Source organism: Diceros bicornis, chromosome 10 (assembly GCF_020826845.1).
Source record: "Diceros bicornis minor isolate mBicDic1 chromosome 10, mDicBic1.mat.cur, whole genome shotgun sequence".
Lineage (NCBI taxonomy): Eukaryota > Metazoa > Chordata > Mammalia > Perissodactyla > Rhinocerotidae > Diceros > Diceros bicornis.
Genome location: NC_080749.1, coordinates 47,209,052 through 47,215,145, shown reverse-complemented (window position 1 = coordinate 47,215,145; position 6,094 = coordinate 47,209,052).

Genomic DNA, 6,094 nt, shown 5'->3' with positions numbered 1-6,094 from the left:
ATAAAAAGGAGTATGTAAATAAAAATAATTTAATAATAAAATAAACAATAAATTTACATGTAAACTATTTTTATTATTTAATTACTTCAAGCTACTTCCCTTGGAAAAAATTCCAAAAGAAAACTAATACAGTCACATCCTCAGATTTTTTTAAGTCCTTATATAAAAATGCTGTGGATGTCATGGTTTATGTATTCATGAATTATATACAACACTAAAGTTACCAAGTGTTTTTAAAAAGACTTAGATGATGGATAATATGGATGGAATTTTTGACCTTTAAAATAAGGAAACAGATATTTATTCACTGAAGACTTTATCCCTCAAGATTCTGAAAGCACAATCAAGTATATAAATACAGGAATTTATAACCTAATGCTACTCCAATCCTTTCTGGAAAAAAACATGGAAAACAAACCAGAAATGAATAAATGTTACATAAAAATGGATCTAAAGCTATATGAAAAGTGAAAATGTACTTCTTAGGGGATTCCCATACTTACCTAATATTCTAAAAGTGAGTGATATCATGATCAATATTTAAATTATTGATGACTTTGGTGACATAATATTATGATAATAATGTTAATCAAAACAATGGAAAATCAAAGATAAATAGAAATGATGATGGCAACTTATCTTCAGTAAATTAGCTGATGTTCCCAGACTTTTATGACTACTCTGACTTTTCACTTTGAAACTTGAAACAATTGAAAAATTTCCTTCTATTTTCTGTTTATTCTCTCTCTCCCCCTTTCTCATAAGGAGTGTGTGAGGAGCTGTATGTATACATATACATACATATTTAAAGAGAAAGTATAAAATACATGTGTGTATGTATACACATACACATGTATATATGTGTATGAGAGAGATTAAACAAAAAAATTATTGCACAATAGTGTCAGGCAATATAACACACACACATATAAATACAAGCTCCTCATGTTTTCATAGAGGAAATTTCCAGCCCTTTCTCCCAGAGGGAAAAGTGTGGAAAGAATATATCCAGGCTCTGTTCATCTTGTTACTCCTCCTATGGGAGGAAGAGTGATGTCCCTGATGGGAGTTTTAGCAGAAGGAACCGTGAAAAGTTGGCTTCCAACTTCTGTGGGCTATTTCTGGGTCTTCCTGCCTGCAGAGAGACATTCAGATTTGCTGTGAGCTGCAGTAACTGTTGTGGGCTGGCTTTGCTCCAGCAAAGAACTGCAATTGTCTAGCCCTGTCTGTGATTGAGGGAAGTAAATTTGGCTTCCTCTGAATCTTAAATATATACATATGCGTCTGTGTGTGTGTAATTTTCCCTCTCTTAATTTTCAGATTTTACTTCAAGAAGTTAACCCAACTTCAAATATTTAATGATTTCTCAATTTGTAGTTATCATACAGGGAATAAAACAGCATAACTTAATCAACTCTCCCAGATATTATTTGTAATTAATTCTGAAAAAGAGAATGCCATAGAAATCTAAACACTAGAATTAGGTTACATTTTTTGCATGTACTATGTGCAAGATTATTTTGAGTTATAATTCCCTTATTTGCGTGGAGATGTAATGATAGAGTTCAAGAACGAGATTTTAAGGCAACTCATTCCCAACTCTAGTCTCCACTCCAAATACCATGATTTCAACACTGCTTTAAAAAAAATAAAAATACACATTTTAAAAGATTTCATTTTCAACTTCACTGTTATGCTTTGAAAAGCATATCATAGGAGCAGTTTTTTCCTTTAAAATGAAATGACAACTCCTGCCTTCCAGTTTAAAGTGGCCGACTCTCCTTAACTTAAGTAGGACTTTCTCATTTTGGAATTGGAACTTCTTAGTGGCCAGCTGACTGAAGGCTATATGCAGAGTTGTACTCTTTTGACACTCTGGTCCACTCAGATTTCTCCATCTCTGGGAGCTGGAACAATAAAATCAGTTGTTTACTGCATGCACTCCAATGTGCCCAGAAGTATAAAGACTCGGAGGCTTTTACATTTATTTAAGAATATCTCTTTTTTGTAGAAGAAAATAAGTCAATAAATATGTAGGCATAATATACAAATGTAAAGAATCTCCTATTTTATCTTAATAAAGACTATAAATTGGCTAGGAAGAATATAATAAAACAACTATTGTATACCGCTGTGCTATGTGCCTGGTGTTTTAAAATTTTATCCTACTTATCCCTCCTAAGACCCCATTGAGGTAAGTTTTATTAATTCTATTTTAAAGATGGAGAAACTGAGGCTCAGAACCACAAAGTCAATGGCAGAGCCAACATTCAAATCCAGATCTGGCTGGTGCCAAATCTGCCAAAGTTTGAGCTATTGATTATGTTGCCTCTCTAAAACTATCAGATGCGTTAGCTAGTCCACTGCTATTTCTAGTCAATATATTCTCTGAAATCACATTTTCTATTACTTACTATTTATTGAATATCTTTTTACGTAGAGAATCAGGGTGTGACAGAATAGAAAAGAAAACTCTGTAGTTCCTGCCCTTGAGCTTAAAATAATTTAATTTCAGAACAAGTTGTTCTGAGTTTAAAGGCTTGATCACATGAATGTTCGTTCTGGTCATGGAAAAAGATTGATTAAATAGACAATGTCTTACCCAATTAGGGTCAGGCAGCACTGACACACACACAGAAGAAATAATTAAACACAGGCACTAAAAAATGAAGCAAAGAATATAAATAGGAGCAGTGGTAAGGTCGAAGCAAAATTTAGGCAAGATGATCATTGATTCAGTTAATGTAATTATTGGGCACCTACTGTGCCTGGCACTGTGTTAAATGGTGAAGAAACAACATTGGCCAGGAACATACACTCTCTGCTCTCATGGAGTTTACCGACTAGTAGGGGGCACAGAGAAGCAAACAAGTAATGTTGATGTAGTGTGATAAGGCTGGGAAAACGGGGACATACAGGCTGCTATGGGAATAGAAACTGGGCACTTAACTGGGTCTTCGCTAGTTTCCTCTACAAAGGGATATCTAAGTGAACCTGAGGGATAAAAAGGAGTTAACTAGGTGGCAAGTCTATAAGACACTTGAGGGAACAGACCATATGATACCACAGGGCCTGGCACAGAATCCCGGCAAAGAGTAGACAATAAATATTTGTGACTTACCAAACTGACAAAATGAATGAAAGAAGAGGGAGATAATCTTGAACCCAACCAAGGAAGGAATGATAAGCCAGTGTAAGAGCTTATGCTTGAGGAGAGGCTGCTAAAAGATTATTTTTTAACTCTACTTGTGATATTTAAACTCAGAATAATTAGCTACCTTTCTCCTGTTACAAACAATGCCACAATGATTAATCTTGTATATTATAATGTTGTTCCCTTGCAGGATATCTGTAGGATAAATTCTTGGCAGCATATATTGTTCAATAAGAACTGGCAGGATATAAAATAATATTACTGACTGAGCAGTGTCTGGCAAACAAGTGCAGAAATAATTTATGCCTTTGTGTTATAGAAACATACATAAACACAAACATGCATGTATGTGAGGGTATTTATGGGTAGGGGTTTAAAATAAATTGGTACTATTAGCACCAGCAGGTTTACAATGGTCATTTATTTTATTTTTTGCGTTTATTTCATGTTTCTGATTTTTTTAAAAATTCCTATAATGAGGCTTCTCAAAACACAGACACACAGAATATGTATTCAAATAAACATGTAGATTTTAATGAATCATGATGCATAATTTGCTGGAGAAGAAATATACTCAGGGTACTTAAGTTTATGGTTTTAGTTACATTAAGTAATATAAATGCTTCCGGTTCTGACAATGATTATTGTAACTCATATGCCAGAAAGGAAAAATTATCTCTGATAAATGTATAGAATTGGAGGTATTCCACCTTCAACTTCAAAATATTTTAGTGTTTTAATTTTTTGAAGTATAAATAGCTGACATTTATAGGCCTAGAGTCCATATACTTGGTGCTTTGCATGAATTATGTCAGTTAATTCTCACAACAACCATACGAGACAGGCACTCTTTTTATCTCCACTTCACAGATATGGAGACTGAGGCTTAGGTTTAGAAACAGAACCAAAGTCTCATCACCACTAGAGGGCAGGTATTTAAGCCCAGGTGACTCCTGAGCCCATGGTTTTGACCACCAGACTAAACTGTATCTTTCAGCTTTCTCATAATGCTGTAAAATTAATTTGACGAGATATAAGGTAAAACAAATTATGCTTCTAAGTGCATAGTTTATGCCATCTAAGATAATGTCTGTTTTTATCTCTGCATCTTAATGGATGTACATTAATATAATGCTAATTAAATGTGCAAGTATTAAAGGGAAAAATAAGATAAAATTTAATATTTTTAAATAGTAACTTACATCCTGATTAGTTCAATTTAATTTAAACAGATTTGCCCTGTATGTACAGTATATACATGAGGTTATTATGCCAAAGAAACAAGATTTTTCCCTTGGTTGTTTGCATGTACCTACTCTTAGAAAATGAAGTCATTTAAGGTCTGTTATATTTTAAATGGAGACCAAACCATATTCTTAGAAGACAGTTGAGTCCACTTCAAGCTACTAGGGAAATAGAACTAATCTTCTAAGAGAACTCTCATTTGCTCAAGTTCATTACCCCTGTTATCCTAATTAACAACTTCCAAGTGTGAGGGATCTCTTGGTAATACTTAGGACCCAAGAGTATGAGATGGCAACAGAAATGGAATACACGTCCATTGACGGTTTCTGGCTAATTGTGATTGTCAAAATGTTGGCATCTAAATAGGAAAAGATTTATTACCTGCTTTTCAAATAGTGGAAAACAGCCTTATGACCAGTGAGACTGTTAAAAAGGCAACTAAGATTATATATTCCGGAAACATATTTTTAAAAGGTGCTTTAACTGATGGGAAGTTTTCTTAGCAATTGTGGTTGTCTTTCGCTACCCAAATAGGGGCAAATTTGAAAATTAGAACTACTATTACTATTAATACATCCAAATGACCTTTCCATTAAAATTCTGTTCTGGGAAAGGAAATTTTATAGTAGAGGCTGGGTGCTGCCTTGCCAGGTGACAAGAAGTCAAACATCTTAGCCTTGGAAGAAAGTATTGAATGAGACCTGGAGGGGGTGGCGCTTGTTAAGCCACACTGGTCTCTACCATTTAGACCAAGTTAGTGAAGATACACTGAAGCATATTTTTTAAAGGGTGACAATACACTTTTCTTCTTCAGAGGTTCTTAATTGCTTATGAACTACACATTTTGTTTTGAACACTTTCTCAGCATTTACATTCTACCTTTGTCTCACAGGGGAGCAGAATTTGCTACTCCAAAATGTGTCTCTTTCGCTTGATTATTTTCAAGAACAAAAGACTCAGGAAGAAACTTGGACCTTCCCCCTGACTGCCTAAAAAAGTTTAAGATGGAAGGAGCTAGCACCATAGATAACTATAGCGTAACATGAAGTAGGTGTGGCAGACAGGGAGGAACCCAGCAAGGCCCAAGTGATCCAAGTCCTCTCCATGTCCCATTGTCTCTGCACGGTATGGCAAACATTTGTTTACCAAATATTTGCTTTTCCATCTCCCTATGAATTGCCTTCCTCCCCTTTGAAGTCCCAAATCACTACTCCCAACATCCTCTTTTGTCTTTAGCTGAAGGTGATATTTAAGGTGGTGGCTTTGGCAATTTTGGGGAGTTACCCAGTCTTCCTAGGTTTCTCCCATGTATACATGTTATTAAACTTTGTTGGGTTTTCTCCTATTATTCTGTGTCATGTCAATTTAATTCCTAGACCAGCCAGAAGATCCTACAAGGATAGAGGAAAATTTCTTCCTCCCTTACAGTCTCTTCATGAAAGAAAAGGTACACATTTACTGTACTTAGAGGTGAAATAATCAAATTTACCAACTAAAGTAATAAAAGTGACTTATCTAGAAGAGGAAGTTTAAATGAGTTGTTTTCTATGTTCGTCAGTTTTGGAAAGATGTTTTATCATTTCTGACTTATTCACATATGGTGCAAAACTTTTTTCCACACAATTTTGGAGCTCTGTAGTAAAAGTTAAAAAGCAGAAAGGGGTTGCTGAGTTGTGGTATGTTAGCATCACATTG